This window comes from Bombina bombina, chromosome 3 (genome assembly GCF_027579735.1).
Source record: "Bombina bombina isolate aBomBom1 chromosome 3, aBomBom1.pri, whole genome shotgun sequence".
Taxonomy (NCBI): Eukaryota; Metazoa; Chordata; class Amphibia; order Anura; family Bombinatoridae; genus Bombina; species Bombina bombina.
Window position 1 is genome coordinate 705471809 of NC_069501.1, and position 24767 is coordinate 705496575.

A 24767-nucleotide genomic window follows, 5' to 3' on the forward strand; every position below is an offset into this window, starting at 1 on the left:
GAAAACAAGTTGTCTTTAAAGTAGCAAGCCTGTTCAAAGGGACGGTAAAGTCAAAATAAACAAACAATTTAAAGGGACATGAAACCCACATGTTTTCTTTCATTTGTCAGATAATACAATTTAAAAAAAGTTTCCAATTAACTTCTATTATCAATGTTTTGTATCTCATGTTATTCTTTGTTGAAAAGATATCTAGATAGGTAGCGTGTACATTTCTGAAGCATCACATGACAGGAAATAGTGCTGCTCCTTCTAATGTATAACATTGTTGCAAAACTGCTGCCATATAAATGCTGCAGACACGTGCACACTCCTGAACTTACCTTCTTTCTGTTCAACAAAGTATAACAAGAAAACAAAGAAAATAAGATACTATAAGTAAATTGGAAAGTTGCTTAAAATTATATTTTCCTTTAAAGAGACAATGCACTTAAAGGGACAGTCAACACAAAAATTGTTATTGTTTAAAAAGATAGGTAATGCCTTTACTACCCATTCCCCAGTTTTGCACAAACATTGGTTATATTAATATACTTTATAACCTTTAAACCTCTAAATTTCTGTCTGGTTCTAAGTCCCTAAAGACAGCCCCATGATTGCATGCTTTTGTATTTGCTTTTCACATCAGGGGGAGCTAGTTCATGTGAGCCATATAGATAACATTGTGCTGACGCCCGTGGATTCTAACACAGCACTAATTGGCTTAAATGCAAGTCAATAGATAAAGTCCTGTGATCAGGGGGCCGTCAGAAGATGCTTAGAAACAAGGTAAATCGCAAAGGTAAAAAGTATTAAAGGGACACTGAACCCAAATTTTTTTTTGTAATTCAGAAAGAGCATGCAATTTTAAGCAACTTTCTAATTTGCTCCTATTATCATTTTTTCTTCATTCTCTTGCTATCTTTATTTGAAAAAGAAGGCATCTAAGCTTGTTTTGGTTTCAGTACTCTGGACAGCACTTTTTCATTGGTGGATGAATTTATCCACCAATCAGCAAGGACAACCCAGGTTGTTCACCAAAAATGGGCCGGCATCTAAAGATACATTCGTGCATTTCAAATAAAGATACCAAGAGAATGAAGAAAATTTGATAATAGGAGTAAATTAGAAAGATGATTAAAATTTCATGCTCAATCTGAATCACGAAAGAAAAAATTTGGGTACAGTGTCCCTTTAATATAACCATGTTGTCTGTGCAAAACTGGGGAATGGGTAATAGGGATTGTCTATCTTTTAAAACAAACATTGTTGAGTTAACTGTCCCTTTAAGTAAGCAGCTAATAAGAGTTAATTGTATTCAAAACTACTGCATGAACACCCTTTCATATAGTCTGCCCTCTCGCTCACACCACTATTGGAAAGTTGATTTTGTTTTGCTGCCTTTCCTTACATAGATTTTCTGTAACCAACAATGTAGAATGGACATCTTCGATGGCAATTTCAACAGGAATAAGCTGCTTTTTCAAATGATAATATAAACATAAAGTAGCAGGTAAATGGATCCCTGGGAATACTTTAAATTAGATAAAAATGTTATAATGTCCCCTAAAACAACAGTATTATTTTAATTAATTTTTACTTTCAGAAGGAGATAAGTCAAAATTCAACTTTCATTGTAATAGAACATGCCATTTTAAGAGACCTTTCCATCTACATCTCTTATTTTTTTCAATACGGTGACGTTTCCACGTCTTGGCTAAAAGAAGGAATAAACATTTAATTGAAAAAATTAACAGAGCCGTGGGCCATAAGAGCGAAAAAAAAAGGAAATTTTCATCATTTTTTTGTAAACTGATGAATGAAGATGGCATTTATTTTCTTGAAATGCTAGAATTTGCCATCACTTTAATGTACTTCTGTTACTAAGTAACCACATGCAATTACAAATTACTTCCTGTGCACCAAATTGCTGATGTCAAAGATCTATGTTACTGTACCATCAAAAAAATAAACTTTTCATGTCTGTTAATCAGAGTCCATTTTTAGCAAGATTCCTACATAAAAGAACAAACCTTGTTATTAATAGACATTCTTGAAATGCAGCAAACCAAAACGGTCTCACCTGTTCCTATACCTTTTGTAGGTAAATACTTATTTTATTGGTCTATAAAGGATATGGCATACAAACCAACTTATACAATAGCTTGCTTCATACATGCTGCACTTACCAATTCTGAGAACCAGTAGCCTTCAAACTCCTTACCCTGTCACACATATTGTATGAAGCTAATTGGCCTCAGTTAAGAGTATAACCATGGCCAGCTGTGTCCACTTCAGTGACAAATATGGATTGGCTCCTCCAAATAAGGTGGGTGGAGTTTATCTATTGAAAAGCAGTTGCAGTAAACCAAATCAAGGCAATAATGCATTAGAAATATTTTCAAACTCACCCAATGTTAGATTATTGCTAGACTACAGAAAAATGTAATTATGTGGTGCTTACTCCCCTTTAAAGGGACATAATACTCATATGCTAAATCACTTGAAACTGACGCAGTATAGCTGTAAAAAGCTGACCGGAAAATATCATCTGAGCATCTCTATGTAAAAAAGGAAGATATTTTACCTGACAATCTCCTCAGCTCAGCAGAGTAAGTTCTGTGTAAAAAGTTATACTCAGCTACTCCCAGCTGCAGGTAAAAAAAAATGAAGAAATGAACAGCAGCCAATCAGCATCAGCAGTGCTGAGGTCATGAACTCTTTTACTGTGATCTCATGAGATTTCACTTAACTCTCATGAGATTTCATAGTAAGCTGAATAGGGAAATAATATGAGAGTGCACGAGGCTCATCCCCTTAGCTGTCCCAGGACAGACATACTAAAATGCTTCTTAGAAATCCTTTACAATGGGATGTGGCTACTGAGGAACTTTTGAGGTAAAATATCTTTCTTTTTTACATAGAGATGTTCAGGTGATATTTTCTAGTCAGCTTTTTACAGCTATACTGCATCACTTTCAAGTGTTTAAACATTTGGGTATTATGGCCCTTTAATAAGTATCTGTTCACTTGAATGTGTTGTCTTCAGACCAGCTTTTTGGGATATCCCTGCAAGAAAAATATCTAAGTACCTTTTAAGCTGTATATTTGAATAGTGTTTGGAATATTATCTACAATTCATATACACATTACTTGTATTATGAATGTGACTTAATATGTTAGCATTGCACATACCATTTAATGTAAAAAAGTGTCTGTGACTGCACCTGTGAGGAAGAAGTAAATAACATGACAGATATGAATTCATTTGACTTTATTATCATCATTTATTTGTATAGTGACACAAAATTCTGTAGCTCTGACTTTTATGAATAGATTTTCCAGCCACATAAAGCAACTTTTTTTTCTCTCTTAGTTTTGTAAACACCAATAAAGCTGCGGGAGATGCCCCTATCAGCTAAAGCAAATAATATAGCATATGAGTATTTAGAAAATATATACAGTACTTGGTGCTTCTTCGTATGCATGCATGTTTGATTAATGCTCTTTATGCACATAATAAATATGCCCTACAGAGTTAATTTTACAATGGTACATTCCTTTGATTCACCAAGGTTTAAAAAAAAAAAAAAACTAAAAAAAAATTCACTATAAGGCACTTTACTCTTCAGTTCTTTTTGTGTCGGCTCCATGAAATGAATGGAAAGCTAATTCACACTGAACAATGCCTAGTGAATCTATAGGATTGTAAAAACAATCATCTTCTGGTTGATTAGGGTCAGGGAAATAAAAATAATTTTAATTATAGGGGTATGTATAGTCTAGTGCCTGAGAAGAACTTATCCTGACTTGTTTTCAACAAAATGTTCTACTTAAAGGGAACTGTACCCAAACTTTTTCTTTCGTGATTCAGATTGACCATGAAATTTTAAGCAACTTTCTAATTTACTCCTATTATCAAATTTTCTTCATTCTCTTGGTATCTTTATTTGAAATGCAAGAATGTAAGTTTAGATGCCGGCCCATTTTTGGTGAACAACCTGGGTTGTCTTTGCTGATTGGTGGAGAAATTCAACCACCAATAAAAAAAGTTCTGTCCAGAGTATTGAAACCAAAAAAAAGCTTAGATGCCTTCTTTTTCAAATAATGATAGCAAGAGAACGAAGAAAAAATGATAATAGGAGCAAATTAGAAAGTTGCTTAAAATTGCATGCTCTTTCTGAATTACAAAAGAAAAAATTTGGGTGCAGTGTCCCTTTAACTCTTTATGACTTTTAGGAAATAAATCATTTGATAGATAAAGAATTAGAATACAAACAATAGTTTGAAAAGTTTTTAGATTTATGTGAGCTTGAAGGATTGGTCACCAGGATGCCTCCAGGGCCCACCGCACAGTATTGGTATAACTGTGTTTGATGTGGTTTTACCACATTTTAAGAACATATGCTGGAAATACGCTGCAATTTGTTCGGCTACAAATACTACATGGACTTTGATGCCAATTTGTCGTGTACCTCGGTACTCAAAACAATAGGAACCGCCGGTGTAACCCCTGTCTACTAAGTGAGGCACAGACAGAATCCCAGAGTAAGTGAAGCAGCACTGAAACACACATTTCTGCTGCTGCAGAGAGCAGAGCCAATCATCCGTCCTATATACATCATCCAATAGAAGATATTCTTGCAAAGCTGTCCGACTGGCTTGGGGACATTAATTTGTTAGTTAGCTTATGATTGGCTAGCTGCTGATAGTTGTGTAGCCCCATGCAAACACTGGCACATTGAGATATAAAGCCGGGGAGTGGGGCAGTACCCGGCGCTGCTGGCACACATCGGCTGCACAGGTGAGAGCTGTTACTACTGCAGGGGAAAGAGAACATCGTTCACTGGCTGCTACGTCCCAGTAATGCACCTTACTGTCTGTTAGCTGCTAATGGTACTCTGTGTGTCATGGACAGAAAATAGAGTGAGTAAACATATATATGTATTGCACCCTGAGATCTAAACGTGAAGTGAATGCATAGAAACACAGAGCTGGAAAGGCAGAATTGTATAGAGAAAAATGTGTATTAGGCAAAATGTGTTTGTAGAATATACAAGTTGTGTGTGTGTGTATGTATGTATGTATGTATGTGTATATATATATATATATATATATATATATATATATATATATATAATTGTGTATACATTTATGTGGTATTGATACATTTCATTGTAGTGTCTTTTGAAATGTGTATTCACACTGACAGTATTAGCATCCAGTGACAACCTTCAGTATGATATGGAAGGCTTTCTGTGCCTAATTTCCAAATGTTGAAATGTGTATATATATATGTGTGTGTGTGTGTGTATATATATATATATATATATATATATATATATATACACACACACACACTCATTATATTTGAAGTCTAATGAGTCCTAGCAATTTGCTTTTTCATGGTTTGTCATGATGTACACTTGCATAATAACTGAGAAGCAAGTGCAGATCCATGTGGATTATTTTATATGTAATATATTATTTGAAGTATTCCCATAGAAACGGTGTTACTAATACTTTTTATTTGCATTACTTTATATGAATCTGTTTTATACATGTGTGATTTTCTTTGCTTTTTATCACACAGCTATTATAGTTGTATAATAACAGTTGCATTTTTTAATGATGTGTCTGACTAAATGAATTATTTACCTTTCTGATAACTTTGTAGTGAGCTGAGTAATTGGTGAAGTTGTACGTCTAGGCCTCTGCTGCTATTGTTATTTTGTCTATTTTACATTTTGTTTGATTGATTTATTACAGTGTAACACTGTCTCTTCAATAAGTATTTTATCTTAATAAATTGGGGAGCTTTTTATTTTATAGGGAGGCTGGTATTACTTAAAGTAAATGGAATTGAGTTAGCCTGCTTTGTAAGTAAGTAAATACAATCATGCAGTTTTTTTACCCAAGCTGTTTTTTGCATAAGCAGTCATACATAACCCTATGCAGAAGCATTTCCAAAAACCAATAACACATTTTTCTCAAACATAAGAACTTTGAGAATGAGACTTTCCCAAGGATTAGTTAAGCATACAGTTTTACATAGAATGGGCAGCATAGATAGGTTGTTTGGTCTGTATTCACCTGCAAAAAGCTATGCGTCTGCCTAGTGGACCTATATACTAGTCACCAATTGTCTTAGGAATCATAGACTTACTTACTTAGCTCTAAGGATATTGGGTCAGAGATTGCTATAGCAGCTAGGAACTAGTTCAGCACTACAGAGCATCACACTTCAGTCGTTCCTGCCCACAGTAGCAGATCTACTCAACAGAGGGTCTGGTGCAAAATGTTGTAGTGCCCCCCAAAGGTAACTCAGGGCATGTTGCAGATATATCTATGTTGTTGCTATTGAGTACTAATAAAAGGCTCCCCTGCATTGTACACATTCTGCACACGCCTATGTACTGACTGGCTGCTATTGCCCCTCAGCACTTGGCCCTGGTGCCACTATACTTGCTGCACCAATGGTAGTTCCTCTCAAGCCTGACTATATGAAGATGGTGAGTTTTCCAGGTCAGAATGTGAGGTGCAGAAGGGCCAAACTGGGTAAAATATAGGTTCATTTGTTAGACACAGCTCACTTTCCCTTTTCTGCATGCACTGGCTGAGGAACTCCTAATTTCTGCCAAGATGCCTTTGATGTGCAGCAGACAGACTCAACACCTGATAAACTGTATAAAATTAGTGAGTTATGTTACTTGCGACCAAGATGTTAAATAAATATTTTTGCAACCAACTAATTAAATCACTTACTCATTAAAGTAACTTTCATTTGTCCAATAACAACATGACATCTAGAAGGTTATGGGACAACTTACTTGCTCATGCCTAGAATACAGAGATATAGTCACAAAGAAAGACATCCACATATTTTTGCTCTCAAATTTATTAATAAAAAAAAAAAAAAATCAGAGTGATTATTGGCCGAAGTGTAGAGTACCTGTACTCTGTCGTGCCGTTAGGCAAGAAACGTCAGTTGCCAGGATTGACTGTAGTTAACTGTGTCCTATGTTTTTAAATATGTATAAATAAAACAATGGATGTTAATCATTATATATTTCAATAAAGCCAGAGAATGAATTGAATAAATAATAATATCCAGTAACAACTTTTAATCATTAAACCCTACATAAAGTGTTGTTTACTATCCTTTTAGAATTGAATTCAATTCAGCATATTTGCTAAGAACCATTTTTGAAGTCCATAAAATAATTTTAAGGTATTTTCCAGTGCTTGCAACAAATAATAACCTAATGTTTTCTAGACCTCACTGAAAGCCTAGTGTTTATATATGTTTGTATTCTTAAGGATTATAAATTTTAATACAATGTTACTAAAAAGACATTCAAGTTATAGTATACTAGGGCTGTGTTTAGACACAATTTAATAAATATGCATGAAAATATTAGCTTTACCATTTGTTTAACCCCAAGATCACCACCTCGTTCGCTCTTCCGGTACTGATCTCAGAGCATTGGTAGCCAATGACTAGTGTGTACGCACTGTACACGTACTTGCACCAAGATCAGCACTGGTTATCATGTAAACAAAAGGGTTTTGCGCTTTAGGTCTAATGTGGTGTTGGGTTAGCGCACACAAAAATTAGTTATCTTAATGCGTGTTATAGAAATATTAAACATAAAATATTAAATAATAATTATTAAAAATGATTATACATTTACAAAAAAAAAACAACTAAATACAGTAATCCATAGTGTGCATGTATATGTTTGTGTGTGTGTGTGTATATATATATATATATATATATATATATATATATATATATATATATATATATATACAGAGAGTGCAGAATTATTAGGCAAGTTGTATTTTTGAGGATTAATTTTATTATTGAACAACAACCATGTTCTCAATGAACCCAAAAAACTCATTAATATCAAAGCTGAATAGTTTTGGAAGTAGTTTTTAGTTTGTTTTTAGTTATAGCTATTTAGCTATTTTAGGGGGATATCTGTGTGTGCAGGTGACTATTACTGTGCATAATTATTAGGCAACTTAACAAAAAACAAACATATACCCATTTCAATTATTTATTTTTACCAGTGAAACCAATATAACATCTCAACATTAACAAATATACATTTATGACATTCAAAAACAAAACAAAAACAAATCAGTGACCAATATAGCCACCTTTCTTTGCAAGGACACTCAAAAGCCTGCCATCCATGGATTCTGTCAGTGTTTTGATCTGTTCACCATCAACATTGCCTGCAGCAGCAACCACAGCCTCCCAGACACTGTTCAGAGAGGTGTACTGTTTTCCCTCCTTGTAAATCTTACATTTGATGATGGGCCACAGGTTCTCAATGGGGTTCAGATCAGGTGAACAAGGAGGCCATGTCATTAGATTTTCTTCTTTTATACCCTTTCTTGCCAGCCACGCTGTGGAGTACTTGGACGCGTGTGATGGAGCATTGTCCTGCATTAAAATCATGTTTTTCTTGAAGGATGCAGACTTCTTCCTGTACCACTGCTTGAAGAAGGTGTCTTCCAGAAACTGGCAGTAGGACTGGGAGTTGAGCTTGACTCCATCCTCAACCCGAAAAGGCCCCACGAGCTCATCTGTGATGATACCAGACCAAACCAGTACTCCACCTCCACCTTGCTGGCGTCTGAGTCGGACTGGAGCTCTCTGCCCTTTACCAATCCAGCCACGGGCCCATCCATCTGGCCCATCAAGACTCACTCTCATTTCATCAGTCCATAAAACCTTAGAAAAATCAGTCTTGAGATATTTCTTGGCCCAGTCTTGATGTTTCAGCTTGTGTGTCTTGTTCAGAGGTGGTCGTCTTTCAGCCTTTCTTACCTTGGCCATGTCTCTGAGTATTGCACACCTTGTGCTTTTGGGCACTCCAGTGATGTTGCAGCTCTGAAATATGGCCAAACTGGTGGCAAGTGGCATCTTGGCAGCTGCACGCTTGACTTTTCTCAGTTCATGGGCAGTTATTTTGCGCCTTGGTTTTTCCACACGCTTCTTGCGACCCTGTTGACTATTTTGAATGAAACGCTTGATTGTTTGATGATCACGCTTCAGAAGCTTTGCAATTTTAAGAGTGCTGCATCCCTCTGCAAGATATCTCACTATTTTTGACTTTTCTGAGCCTGTCAAGTCCTTCTTTTGACCCATTTTGCCAAAGAAAAGGAAGTTGCCTAATAATTATGCACACCTGATATAGGGTGTTGATGTCATTAGACCACACCCCTTCTCATTACAGAGATGCACATCACCTAATATGCTTAATTGGTAGTAGGCTTTCGATCCTATACAGCTTGGAGTAAGACAACATGCATAAAGAGGATGATGTGGTCAAAATACTCATTTGCCTAATAATTCTGCACTCCCTGTATATATATAAGAAAAACAAATGCAGTCGGCTTCTCCAATTTCCAAAACTTGATTTATTGCTTTAAAAATCCATGTTATACACGATCATGCGCAGTTCACAATGCATACTTGAAAAACGGCTGCTGCTGACATGTTTCGCGCCGCATATATATAATACAGTATCTATAATATATATTTAATATTTCCATAATGCACCTTAAGATAATTAATTCTACATGTGCGCTAACTCGAAACCGCGTTAGACCTAAAGCGCGAAAGCCGAACGCATATTTTACATTACTATGTTCTTCACATAGAAATTGTTTTAATTTTTAAATATATATTTCTATATCTATATCTGATAATGTTAATGTAATATATTTATAAAAAAAAATTCAAATACAAATAATATTGTTCTGTATGTGTAGAACATTGGAATGTGATATTTTATATACACACACACACATATATATATATATATATATATATATATATATATATTATGGCCATACACCGTACACCTTTGAACCCTAGTAAATACTTTTCATTAATATTTATATGAATATTTTTTTATCAGATAGTGTTTATATGAGTGTAACAATTTATTTTATTGTATTTGTTATGTTTGGTGCAACTTTTATTTTGTCCCTAACCCTTTACGCGAGGTCTTCAGTTGTGCTAACCAGATGCGTGTTAAATTTGATTGCGCTCAAGCAAACGTGTTTACTTTCAACTTGTAATATGCACACAAATTAACGTGCCCTTGATATTCTTATATGGCGCCCATGCTGACGTTAGCGTGCCACTTGTAATCTAGCCCTATATGTAACAAATTATCTGCAACAGTATGCATGGCTTATACAGCCTGAGAATACTAAACACTCGATAACATCTGCAGGAATTTAGGTTTAAACTTTAAAGATTCTCACTGTATGTTAACACACAAAAAAATGACTGTCATTTCTTCTTACAGACCCATTCAGCCTTGTTTTCATTAATAATAAATATTTTGCCACACACTGATTTGTAACAAACTTAGAAACATAGAGATGTGAAAACAGTCACTCTCATCCTTTCTAGCAGCTGCAACTATGTATCCTACAAGAGTTGATTCTGCAAACCACAGGGAAATCCTCATAATGCACATGATAATGATAGAAGGCAGGATGTGCACTTAATCTCAGGAGGGACGAGCTTGTACAGCCTGGGGTATAAAGCATGTTAGATGATCCTCCTCCAGATGCTTCAATAAACTTGCTAGTCCGGTTGCCATTAACCCTTTCTGTTTTTGTGTTCTAATAATTAAAGCAACAGGGACATAGCCATAATGTGCCAGAGAGGAACAGCAGCACTAGCAGTCATTTTCATGTAATTGTCAGATATGCTAAAGGCATCACAGAGCTTTTCAACACAAGGTTGTGAAAGAAACTGTGTTGTGTTGAACCTTTCAGGTATGACCTTTTGATCTTTTTTGTTGTGTTTTGTTCCATTATACCTTTGTCCATTTTCTCCTTCTATAACATTGTTTCACCAATCATTATGCTTTTTGTGTTTATAATTTCTTGTTGACTTTGTGTTTGCAAATTTGAAATATTGGACCAGTTCAGTTTTTTGTGAGCCATTATAAAAAATCTTTTTCCCCCATGACCGTGAGGAATACCCTTGATCTTTGATCTGCTTTTCTTATAATATGAAGCACAGTTACAGAAGCTAATTTAGCCATCCATTAAAGTGATGGTAAACTTCAGACTATAAGAATGCTGCAATAAAACATACATTAGTTTGCAAGTAAAACCACATAATAATTTTTTTTTAAAGTGTATAAATATTTTATAATAAAAGATTTATAATCCTAATTGGTATTCTCTGTTCCTCCGCCCCCCTTCATTTTCTCTTTTGGCTGGGCTGTGATGTATAGAGCAGTCACATCCACTCTCTACATAGGCTTTCTGTGGGATTTAAAGGGACTGGACTTCAAGATTGTCAACTGACACACATGTTGATTGGATCTTCACTAGAATTGTCATAAAAAAAAGTTCATCCAAGTGGGCTGGCATAAAATTGCAATAGAAGCATTACCATATGAACAAATTTAACCCTTTCACAGATGGATTAAAAACAAAAAATGGTACACATATACTTTTTAATGGCAAAGATTATATATATATATATATATATATATATATATATATATATATACAAATTTCAAAATAAATGTGTTTAAATAAATGTTATATGTTTAAGACCCGGCGAGTGCGCTCCTGTTTTTTAAATTTGTATGCTATTGAATTGAATGCACCCCGGGCAACAACTTCTAAATGTTTGTGCAGTGCCCTATGGACATTGAATGAATATATATATATATATATATATATATATATATATATGACATTTGATTAGTTATAGTTTACCATTACTTTAAGTTAAACTTCTGTTGTAATATGTCCAGTGTTAGTAATAACCAAATGCTGGAAACGAAGATTCATTTCGCTATTTGTTTTAAAAAATATGACATTTTGCACATTTAATATGTACTTATGTCCTGCTTGCCTGAGCATATTAAAAATTCTCACAAAAATAGCTTTTAGTAGCATTGAATTGGAAGCATGCTTCTGTTCAAATTTGAAATGCACTATTGTACATTCCAATTAAAACTACTATTTCCCTTTAAGGGAGAAGTCCTTTTATGTGGCATTGTGTGTGAATACCATACAGCACATGCCAACAATTTGAAAGTGAATATTTTTCCAGAAGCTGAAATAATTTTCACTCAATCAGTTTAAAAGCTAAATGCCAGTGACTTGTTCATAGGCGGACCCCATTACAAGCTCGATAGTTACCAATCAATCAGATATAATGGAATTTGAAGGGCACAAGTCAGGAACATGGATGTTATTGCTAAAACCGCTCAGTTACTTTTGTTGCCTGAAATAACTTTCACTATACACATTTGTTTGCAATGAACAGCTGGCATTAATTAATGTGTTTTAAGAGGGCTAGTGAAAGATCCTACTGTATTTCTCCCACAATGTTATTTTTGCAGTAAAACCATACTAGACCTTGAGGGTATTGGCAGCATTATAGCGATGTTATGTAAAGGTGCAGGACAATATGATTATGCGTCATATACTTTGAATTATTCTCACTGACAAATGCTCCTGTCACGGTACAAAGTGAGACTGCGCTGTGTTGGTTTGAACTAAATTCTATACATTCCACATTGTCTCTTACTGCAAAATGTTTGAAATACTTCAGAGGAGAAAGGATTCGGCTGTGTATTTATATTATAGCATATACTGTGGTGTGGTGAACCACGCACACTTCACTGATACTAAATGCACCTTTTTTTCTTTTTCTTTCAAGATTCATAAAAAATATTTATATTATTCATTGTAGTTAAAATGTTAACAAATTATTTCTATATAGATATAATAATTTAAACACCAGGGTGAAAATTTAGTAGTTGTGACTCATTTTGTTCCTGGGATTTGTCAAGTCCTGATTTAAATAAAGCAGTTTAAAGTGAAAGTAAATTTTCGTCAAAAACCTTAAAGTGAATGTAAATTTAGACAAAGTGCCCGGTTTTTAAAAATCCGATTAAAAACAGGGGCACTTTAATTCATCAAAATTTATATTTCACTTGTGTTGTGAAAATACTTACCTTTTAATCTTGACAGCCACTCCAGCGACTCCTCCGGTCATCGCAAGCCTCTTCATACGTCAGAAATGACGGATCGGTCATCCTCCAATCATGGCTTCCCCCCCGGGGGATTCAGTGTCTGATTCAATGCCTTGATTGGAGGAAGCCGGATTCCTCATTTTAGACCCGGGATGAGGCTTTGCGACAGGCGGGGGAAGAGATGCAGCGTCTGTCAAGGTTAAAAGGTAAGTATTTTAAACACAAGTGAAATGTAAATTTTGATGAATTAAACTGCCCTTGTTTTTAATCAGATTTTTAAAAACCGGGCATTTTATCTGAATTCACATTCACTTTAATGCCATTGATCCATATTATCACCCTGTATGTAGTTGCTAAAAACCATTGTTATTATTTTTATATTTATTATTTTTAAGACATAGCGTACTTACTGATCCTCCGCCCACCCGCTCATTTCCTGGTTTGTCTATTTCAGAAGAGCGGTCCCGCTCTTACGTGGCATCCGTGCATGCTCCTTTTATAGCATCCTGTATTGTGCATGCGTTAAAATACAATCTCTGCTGTGATACATAGTATCGTAGCAGAGATCTTATTATCTGTTCCTGTGCCGTCAATAATCATGCGTGTTTCATGAACGAGCATCTATACAGGCAGGAGATTCAATGAGTCAAGCATGCGTAGTTTAAATTGGGGGCATCTAGTTAGTATGTTGGGTCGCCACTGGGGGACCAATGAGGATCATGAAGACTATTTTCGTCATATCAAAATAAATATCCAGGCGGAGTGACATAGCGGATTGCGAGGTACAATTATATGATAAATACTAAAAATCATGAATTAAAGTCAAGCTAATTTTGCATGTACTTTACGTTGGGGCTTTGAAGTGTACGTAAGTTTACTTTTCCTTTAAAGTGAATAAATGTCAGTACACTTAAAGGGACAGTATACTCTAAAATGTTTTTTTCCTTAATGTGTTTCCAATTACGTTTTTACCAGCTGCAGAGTATAAAATTTATGAGAAGTTGCTTTTTAAGGTTTATTTGTGTATATGAATTAGCTGATTTTGTGTTTTGAATCCACAACCTAATAAAATGGGTTGAGCTTGTAGGTATATTCAGATCTCATTACTTTTATAACATTGTGTACACCCACTTGCTTCTTTATCTTATATCTGTCCATAAAACAAAGACCAATACTTGGAGAGAACAATGTAAAATTTACATTTTATTAATTGATCTCTTCTATATCCCACTGTGAGTGTAATTTCTTCTGCTGGATGTGTTTACACAGCTTATCTATAGCTTGGACCTAAGGCCAGACACTTTCAGAATAGGTGGGGATAACACAGATTAAACCAACTATTTCCAATGTCAATATAAGGGTAAAGGAAATACGTGTAAACAATGTAATACACTCAAGCAGGTAAAGTGGATAATTGGGAACCAAAAAAGGGGAGACTTTTTGCGTAAACTGTCCCTTTTAATACATTTTAATCTCATGGGATCAGAACTGGTTTTCTGTTTACAGAACTTCTTTAGCAATTGCTCTTTGCCTTTACCAACCTCCCACCTACTTGTATCATCTTCTGGCCTACTTCATCCATTAGCTAACTTGCTACTTACCATAGTGTTAGGTATTTATGAGTCTGGTTTGTCCTACTATTGAGTGACAAAGAGTTAACAAGTGTGGTTAGTTGGGCAGTGAAGGCAAAACCTCCTGATATATGAGAGTAGCAGATACATTTTTTAGAAGCCTTAAAGGGACATAATACTCATATGCTAAATCACTTGAAACTGATGCCGTATAACTGTAAAAAGCTGACAGGAAAATATCACCTGAGCATCTCTATGTAAAAAAGGAAGATATTTTACCTCACAATCTCCTCAGCTCAGCAGAGTAAGTTCTGTGTAAAAAGTTATACTCAGCTGCTCCCAGCTGCAGGTAAAAATAAAAAAAATGAAGAAATGAACAGCAGCCAATCAGCATCATCAGTGCTGAGGTCATGAACTCTTACTGTGATCTCATGAGATTTGACTTAACTCTCATGAGATTTCATAGTAAGCTTCCTTTACCTGATTGGTGAAATAATATGAAAGTTCACGAGGCTCATCCTCTAAGCTGTCCTAGGACAGACACACTAGTACTAGTGGCTACTGAGGAACTTTTGAGGTAAAATATCTTTCTTTTTTACATAGAGATGTTCAGGAGATAATTTCTAGTCAGCTTTTTACAGCTATGCTGCATCACTTTCAAGTGTTTAAACATTTGGGTATCATGACCCTTTAAGGCTATAATATATTTCCTAAACATCCTAGTGCTTAGGGTAAGTTTTAAATAAGGTTTCAGGTAGCCCTCTGTCTGGTATTCTTCACCCCAGTATCCCAAAGCACATATTTTTAGTTTACGCTTTTCCTTGCGTCACAAAAACAATTTCTAACATTCTTAGTTCTGCTTTTTCTTAGAAGCCACAAGGATTAATGCAGATGGCCACATGTGGCCCACGTGCCGCCACTTCTCTGCTCATTATCCTTGTGATATATATTATTCCCTTCATCACAACTCTTTGGACAATTCTGCAAAAACTGTTTGTGGTTAGACAAATCTGAAGCTGTATTCCTTGATTTTGTGAGTACATATTGCTCACTTTACCAACGATTGACACATATCGTACTTTGAGGAGTTTTTTAATGCTTTATTATGCTTGTTCAGAGTGGACAAAAGTGGAAGTGCATAATCCCCACCCACCCCTGTTTTTATATGCCATGAACATAAGTCTGCTAAAGATTTATTTTTTATTTTTCTATAAACTGAAAGAAAATACTTTTTGTTGAGTGGGAAAAAAAATTAGCTGACAAGTATTTTCCATTTTAGCTTTTAAGACCTTTTATGTGGTTCAGTAACTAAACCTCTTTTAAGACCAAAAAGCTTTTCTCACTCTGTGGTGAAATTATTTTGCAACCTCACTACAATTGATTTTAATCAGCTTTGTCAAAATAGTCCAAAATGTATCTACCATGGCTATAGTAATAAAATATATATATATACACACAAAATTAGAATTCTCTTTCCAATATAACTAAATTATTATTATCCAAATTAAAATCTAAACTATCACATTTCATACTTCATTCATAAAATATATAAGGAAATATAATCCTACAGTGTTACATTGAATATTGTATGTCAGATACAGCACCAATACAGGGCTCATGTCAAAATTAGAATTTGACATCTGGGTCCTTATTTTTTTTAGGTTGTTCTGTGTATATCTATATATTCCACCCCTGACTCCTAAATTGTCATGACCTGCTAGATGTTTTCTATCACTGTGTTTCTGAGTTCAGTCAATAAGAATACTAAAGCGTTAGCGTTATGCATAGTAAAACAAATGTGCAATATATTTTCATTATTTATTTTGACTCCTTTTCATGGAATTTACCTTTAACAATTTTAAATGTTGTAATGCTCAGAGCTGCAAAAACACACTGCAGACTGCTACATGTCTTCCCCTGATTGTCTTTAACCGATAAAAACTAGCATAATAATTGTGCCTTGGCATCTACAGACTCAGATCTGGATTGGCCCTTGAAATGAGGCAATTGGTGGGTAGAGTTTTGCTATTAAAAAACAATTGAAGCAAACAAGATGTTAATTTGTTTTATGTTTAGATTTGGCTGATTATATTATTTTATAGCAGAAAAGTCTCTTATCATACTTCTTGAATCACCATCTCACAAAATGAACATTACGTTTCTGACTGGTATTACTGCCCTGAAAATAAGTCTCAGTGTAATCTTGTTTAAGTCATTGCAGGATGATCTTTCCAGTATATGACATTTCTATTAAAACCTCTAGGCTCATGACAAACAAATAATAAAGTTAAATCAGGGTTTACAACAAAAAAATAAAACTTTGGAATTAGACTTGTGGAAATGGTGTAGACTCTTGGTACCGCCAAGCCATGATTGCTGTGTTTTCTACCTAAGTGTTTTTGTATGTAAAGAAATGGATTCACAGGAAAAAGATTCATTTTTATTTTTTTACTAACAAAAACTCTTTTGTGAAATTTAATTTTGTGGTTTTCAGGTTTGGTCAGCAGAGAATTTTGTTGGAAGTGAATGGACACTTCATTATAATTTTTATAGAGTAGTTTTAATGTTCTCTTTTAATTAAACAATTATTGTATATTAGGGATTAGAAAATGGGCCAGTGATTATCTAGTTGTCCCGCCAATGCAGAATGTATAAAGTGGTACGAAGCTTCAGAGGTCATTCACACAGTCACTTTAGATCTGATATGGGGCTTTCCATTGTTTTTTCTTTTTTTTTAAAGCAGCCATGTAAAAATTGCTTAGTAGTCAAATAATTGCAGTTGAAATGACAATCACCTTCTATTTACATGAGAACCTTAAAGGGACGTAAAGGCCAATTTTTTTTTCTTCAGATTGTATACCATTTAAAAAAACTATCCAGTTTATTTCTGTCATGATTTTTTTTTGTTTTTTTGGTATCCTTTGATAAGGATCAGCAATGCACTACTGGGAGATAGCAGAACACATCTAGTGATCCAATAACAAGAGGCATATATGTACAGCCACCATAAAGAAGCTAACTACCAGTAGTGCATTGCTGCACATGAGTCTACCTAGGTATGCTTTTCAACAAAGGATACCAAGAGTACAAAGTAAAATACATAATAGAAGTAAACTGGAAAGTTGTTTAAAATGTGCATTCACTATTTGAATCATGAAAGTTTAATTTTGAATTTACTGTTATGAGGAGACGCAGATCCACTGTGACCTGCACTACATTCTTGATTCCTGTGACTTGGCTTGGTGCAGACCATGCTCTAACTTTCATGAATTATTACCAGTTATTTGTAGCGTGCCAGCGGATTTTGCAGCGCTAATGAATGCACATATAATGCAGAAAAATAGCTTAAATACATGTTTTAGATTTTTTATTTGGACAAATTAATGAAAGCTTATATCACTTAATGAATAATGTAAAATAACATATGTTATCCCATTCCTCTATTCTGAATATTGTGGGCTTTCCACTTCCTATTAGAACGGGAAGGTGGCTTGTTGTGGCTTATTGTAGTAGCAAATATATAGCTGCTCGTAACTGACCTCGATAGAGTACATACAGGAAACTTGGGTGGAAGCATGGCAGCTCCTACATTGTTATGTCTTGTCTAGCATTTATGTAGTGTTATTGTGCATTAAATGCATTTCACTTCCCAGTATAGTACATGCATGATTCAAGTCACAGACCAACTATTGATATGTTATGAACATATATCCATTTGGGATTAAATCTGGAGCTATAGCATTAGCTCCAGCAGGTTCTTTATACCCAGAGAAAATGTTTGATAAAGCAAGGTTGATTTCCCAATAGCCTAGCAGTTCATTTTTTTATTTTTATTTAAAGAACCTACCTATATGCAGGAGTATGGAATCATAGGAAGGCTTCAGTTCACCACAGCAGTATTTTCTGCAGTAATTTTAAACCCAGGTCAGAACTCCACTGTTAGAATGAACCTGGAAGATATATATCCAGGCCCCTGACATTAAGGTGCACAATCTCCTCCTGCACCTAGGGTTACACTCAGCTGGCAGGTCAAAGTTGAAAATAAATATTAAATGTAGACATTATTATTATTATTATTATTATTATTATTACAAACTTCTTTTAAGTATATTGGAGTCTTAAGCAAATGATTATTATTATGGCCGGTATTGAACAAGTATGTTATAAAGAAATTACTTAGGAAAGATAAGATATTTGCTGGTACATCCAGATAATCGGTAAATAACAGGCATTGATTGCTGTGTACCTTTTGTAATGTATGCATCCCTTGGTAATAAGCATTGTTCATGGCTTTTTCATTTGTCTTTATTGATTTGAACACCAGACAGTCTGAACTGCATGGAACAGATTCAAAGTATTGCAGCATCTGCCGAGGTTATTGAGTTTCTTTTCAGGATTCCAGATGCACCGCCTTATTCATTGCTGTTTAAAACATAGTTTCATTTTATATCGAAGTTGTTCCCACTCATTTTTTTCATACTTGCTGTGGGAGACAAACGTATCTGTATTGTGTTAACTTTATGGCAAATTACCTTCTAGTCCTTTTCTATCAACCTCATTTTTTTTTTCTCAAAGCTTTATTTATAACCATATCGATATGCAAACATAGGAGTACTTAGAAAAAGCACATACATACACAGATCTACATATATGGTAACAAATGACACATTGATATATATCCTTAGGATATATACATCTTAAACAGAGAAATGTACCAAGGGAGGGGTGGGTAGCGAGGGGGGAGTCTTTGGCTGTATAGCAGGTGATAAGTAAGGTAATAGGTATATTACATGGAAACTTTAGGATACCATGTGGGTTTAAACAGGGACGCCCAGTCCTCCCAAATAAGTTCTAAAAGGTCTATCTTGTTTAGAGTGAAGAATACATTTCTTTCTATTGAGTTAATATAGGCCATGATTTCCATGATAGAGTTCCAAACCAGAGGGCCATCCTTTTTCCAGGATCTGGCTATAGCTAAAATTTTTGTCGCAGTAAAAAGATAAATGCAAAGATAACTTTGGTGTTTAGGGAAGAGGTGGAGGCCTATATGGAGCTGTTTCTGGGGACCTTGGAACCCGGATACCCAACCTAGCTAGTGTAGTAAAAAACATATTCCAAAGTAATTTAATTTTAGGGCAGGCCCACCAAATGTTCAGGGAGTCTCCTGTGAGGCCACAAGACCTCCAGTAGTGATGTGAGGGGATTAAGTTTAAATAGTCTCATGGGAACAAAATACCGATGGGCGAGCAATTTGTAAAATGTTTCAAAAAGAGTCGTACAGTGAATGGCTTTGGAGGTAAGGTCAAAGGCTTTGGACTAAGCTTGTGGTGGGAATGAGGTGTGCAAAATGTCTTCCCATTTCAAGAGATGGGCTGCTTTATCGTCAGGGAGAGCCCCCTCCATGAGTAAATAGTATTGGGACATAGGTCTGTGTAGCTTTCCACCTCTTTGCCACCCGGCTTCCCAAGTGGTCAGAGGTCGGGGAGCGGATGGGCGAAACCCCCAAGAACCAAGGATGCTTTGAAATCTTATATATTCAAAATGCAATCTGGAGGGGACAGTCTGGGAGCCAGCTAGCTGGGTAAGGGAGGGAAAGGCATTTTGAGAGTGAGAGACCATCAAGTTGGAGACCTGTGTTAGGCCCAGGTTAGCCCAAGCAGGTGAGAGTCAGGGAGGCCCAAAAGAAGACCTGTAGTGGAGTAGATGGGTGCGGTGCGACCCCTGAGCAATGTCTTAATTTATCCCAGAGATGTAAGCATTCTAAAATTACATTATTATTATTATTATTCTTTATTTATAAAGCGCCAACAGATTCCGCAGCGCTGCCCATGGGTACAAGGATAACAGTACAGTGGAGAAACAATACGATAAGACACAAAATTTTACAGACAAATACAGGGGGAGTTGAGGGCCCTGTTCCCGTGGGAACTTACAATCTAGATGGGTAGGAGGATTGGAAACAGGAGGTGGGGACTGCAGAGGTGAGAATGATATTAGTGAGGAGATAGAGGGCAACTGTTAGTTAGTTGGTTAGTTTGTTAATAAGTCGGGTGATAAGCTTCCCTGAACAGAAAGGTCTTTAGGGAACGTTTAAAGGAGGAGAGGTTAGGGGCAAGTCTGACATCTCGAGGAAGTGCGTTCCAGAGGGTTGGTGCCGCACGAGAGAAGTCCTGTAGTCTAGAATGAGAGGAGGTGATGGTAGAGGATGCAAGAAGCAGGTCATTGTTGGATCTTAGGGGACGGGCAGGAGTATATTTGTTGATGAGTGAGGACAGGTAGGGTGGGGCAGCATTGGTGAGGGCTTTGTAGGTCAGGGTGAGAATTTTGAATTTAACTCTGTTGTGAATGGGGAGCCAGTGAAGGGACTCACAGAGAGGCGCAGCAGAAACAGAGCGTCGAGAGAGGTGGATTAGTCTGGCGGATGCATTTAGGACGGATTGGAGGGGAGAGAGGCGGGAGAGAGGGAGGCCAGTTAGTAAGTTGTTACAGTAGTCAAGTCGGGAAATTACCAGGGAGTGGATGAGCTGTTTGGTAGTTTCAGCACTCAGAAACGGGCGAATTTTGGAGATATTGCGTAGGTGGTTGCGGCAGGATGCAGAGAGCAGTTGGATGTGGGGAATGAAGGACAGATTTGAGTCAAGCGTGACTCCGAGGCAGCGGACTTGGGGTGATGGGGAGATAGTGGTGCCGCCAACAGTGATAGAGAAATTAGAGACGGGAGTGGAGCTAGAGGGGGGAATTAGAAGTAGTTCGGTCTTGGACATATTTATTTTTAGGTGGTGAGAGGCCATCCAGGAAGAAATGCCAGATAAGCAGTCGCTGATGTGAGAGTTGACAGAAGGAGAGAGTGCAGGGGTGGAAAGGTAGATCTGGGTATCATCAGCATAGAGGTGATAGCTGAAGCCATAGCTGTTGACAAGTTTACCCAGTGAAGAAGTGTAAATAGAGAAGAGTAGAGGACCCAGGACAGAGCCTTGAGGTACTCCAACAGACAGGGGCAATAGAGAGGAGGAGTCACCAGCAAAAGAGACTGAGAAGGATCTGTTAGAGAGATAAGAGTGAATCCAGGAGAGGGCAGTGTCACAGAGACCAAGAGAACTGAGAGACTGTAGGAGAAGGGGATGGTCAACAGTGTCAAAGGCAGCAGATAGGTCAAGTAAGATGAGTATAGAGTAGTAGCCTTTGTTTTTAGCAGAAAGGAGATCGTTAGTAACCTTGGTGAGAGCAGTTTCAGTTGAGTGTTGGGGACGGAAGCCAGATTGCAGGGCGTCAAGCAATGTGTTGGACGACAGGAAGTGGGTTAGGCGATTGAAAACTAGTTTTTCGAGGAGTTTTGAAGCTAGTGGGAGCAGCGATATGGGGCGGTAGTTTGCAGGGGAGTTAGGGTCGAGGGAGGGTTTTTTGAGGATGGGGGTGACCTTCGCATGTTTGAAGGAGGCAGGGAATGAGCATTATTGTTAATATTAACATTATTGTTAATATTTAAGTCCTGGCCGGAATGAGGGGGGGATTCAGATCAGGTCCCATAAGTGAACATGTTTGGGGAGAGATGCCCGCTCAAGAGCACTCCATTTACTTTTTTAGTACCCCATTGTGATATGTGGGTTAGCATTTCAGCTTCGTAGTATCTGATAACAGAGGGTGAAGCAATACCTCAGAATATTTTAGGGTATTGAAGGACTTTTGTTTGTTTGTTAAGTCTAGTGGCCTCCATTGTAATGTTAAGTAAGTGCTTGGTGTTGTCCCGATTGGGAATAAAGCCCACCTGATCCTCATTAATTAGGTTAGGGAGCAGAATAGCAATTTGATTAGCTAAAATTTAGTTTTTAATATCTATTTAGATTTTAATATATGTGTTTATAAGGGAAATTGGCCTGTAGCTGGGGCATAGAGAGGGGTCCTTGTCTGTTTTTGGGATGGTTATAATAGTGGCCTCAAGGAACTCCCTACGAAAGGAGCCCTGCGAGCCAGGTATATGAAAGAAGCATTGAATTAAGGGGGTAGCCGCCCAGGCCTGAAGCCTTAAGTGGTTTGAGGTGTTTAATAACTTGCTTAATCTCTGGCAAAGATATGGGGCTCCTAAGAGATTCCTGGTCATCTTCAGACAAAGTGGGAAAGTTTGAGTTTTTAAAGGGTCTGCTGGATGAGGGCCCTAGGCATAGTGGGGGGGACTCAGAGTCTTTTATGTTATATAATTCTTCATAGTAAAAGGCGAATAGGAAACCTATTTGGCTGGGCAGGGTAGAGGTCTGGCCTTTATGTTTAAGTAACTGTATGCGGGATACACTTTCTTTGTGTCGGAGTCTATTAGCTAAGAGAGTATCAGCCTTATTACCCTTGTAGTAGAATAATTGTCTGGTCTTTATGAGTTGTTGTTGTTGTGTGCGTTTTAGCTCTAGGTCACAGATATGGGCTTTAAGATCTCTAATTGCGTCAGTGTACCTTGGTGAGGGGGATATATACGATTCTGCTTCTCTAAATTTTTGAGCTCACAGAAGGCTTGCGACAGAGGTAGCCCCAGAGCCTTCCTAATGCTAGCCTGCTTGTTAATGATTAGACCTCTAATAGAGGCTTTAAGATCCCCCCAGAGGGTATCATCTGCAACCGATTGAGTTTCATTCAGAGTGATCAGCTCCCACAAGGCTTTCCGCAGTTCTTTCCTAGAAGGGATATCTGTCAGGGTTTTTTCCCTGTTTTGTTTGCCATGTGCTGCTGGCAGCCATTTTACTCACTTCTCTTGCTGACTCTGGTGCATACTGTGTGATGCTGCTCATTTCCTGCACTTCCTTTTATGGCCAGATTGGTGTACATCATCAGTGTGAGACAGGATGCAGTCTCAGAATTGTGATGTCATCACTTATTATTTAAAGGACCTCTGTTCAGTATGCTTTGCCCTTGCGTTGTCTCAGACCTGTTTGTGAGTGCTCCTGTGTATTACCTGGCTGTCTGACGTCCCTCCTGGTTCCTGATCTCTGGCTTGTTCCTGACTCTGCTGTTCTCCTTGTTCCTGATTCCGGCTCGTCTGACTACTCGCTTTGGCTCCTGACTCGGCTCGGCTGACTACCAGCTCTGGTTTTGATTCCTGGCTTGTTATTTGTTTTGTGAACTTTATATTATTTTTTGCTATTAAAAAAGGTGTGATTATTTTTGCACTTCTCTTCTCAGTCTGATTCCTGGCACCCTGACAATATCATTGTGTGATAGTATTGTGTGAGACATGGTCCATGATCTAGGGAGTGTTTTGTCTAAGGATTCACAAAGTGTGAGAGAAACCTGGTCGTGATCTGACCAAGGGCATACATGGATATTGACCTCTTTAACGTGATCTAAAGTTTGGGCTTGGCAGAAGATGTAGTCCAGTCTGGTATAAGTAGAATGTGCATGGGAAAAATGTGTAAAGTCTTTGTCCAACGCCTGGAAGTCCTTCTATATGTCATATAATCCGAATTTCAGCCTAAGGGATCTAAAATTATGGGAAAGTGTATTGCTGCGGGTATCCCTAGAGTTAGTTCTAACTGACCTTTTATCTAATAAAAGGTCCCAGACCATATTAAAGTCCCCACCAATAATTACCCTTCCCTGTTTGTATTTATCAACTAATTTTAAGAATTTTTTGTGGAGGCATTTACATTGGCCCATATTGGGGAGATAAATAGAAACTAATGTGTACGGTATTTGATTAAGTTTACATTTTAAAATGACATATCTGGCTTGGGGATCCCTTTCAATGAATATTATCTTGCACGCAAGGTGCCTGTGGATTAGGATAGCAACTCCTCTAACTTTGGAAGAGTACAGAGCGAATTCAACTGTAGTATAGTTTTTAGTAATGAGCCTAGGGATATCTCCCTCCTTCCAGTGTGTCTCCTGTAGGAGAACCACATCTGGAGTCAGGTTTGAGAGTGATCTACGGAATTGTAATGGCAAGGTACTTGTTTGGATCTGTTTATGCAGAGTAAAAGAGAAATAACACAAGTTTTACAATCTCTTTGGTTTTAGCAAGTTTTGTTAAACTGAAGTATAGTTTTATGGTGTTGCTATTATCAGATACTGGTATATTATAGAAAGAATATGAAGTATCTGTTAGCAGCTTTAATCTATTAACCTCAAAACAGAATTTAAGTGGTGGTTCAGCACAGAAACTCCCTACAGGCCGCAATGAGTTAATATTAGG

General features: G+C 36.9%; 1 protein-coding gene across 1 annotated transcript in view; it reads left to right on the forward strand.

Moving 5' to 3' along the window:
- The first annotated feature begins 4709 nt into the window (after positions 1 to 4709).
- CAMKK1 (calcium/calmodulin dependent protein kinase kinase 1) overlaps positions 4710 to 24767 on the forward strand; it is an 882751-nt gene continuing 862693 nt past the window's right edge. Inside the window, exon 1 of the mRNA XM_053707509.1 lies at positions 4710 to 4905. The gene's annotated coding sequence lies outside the window, so the exon portion shown is untranslated. The remainder of the gene's footprint in view (positions 4906 to 24767) is intronic.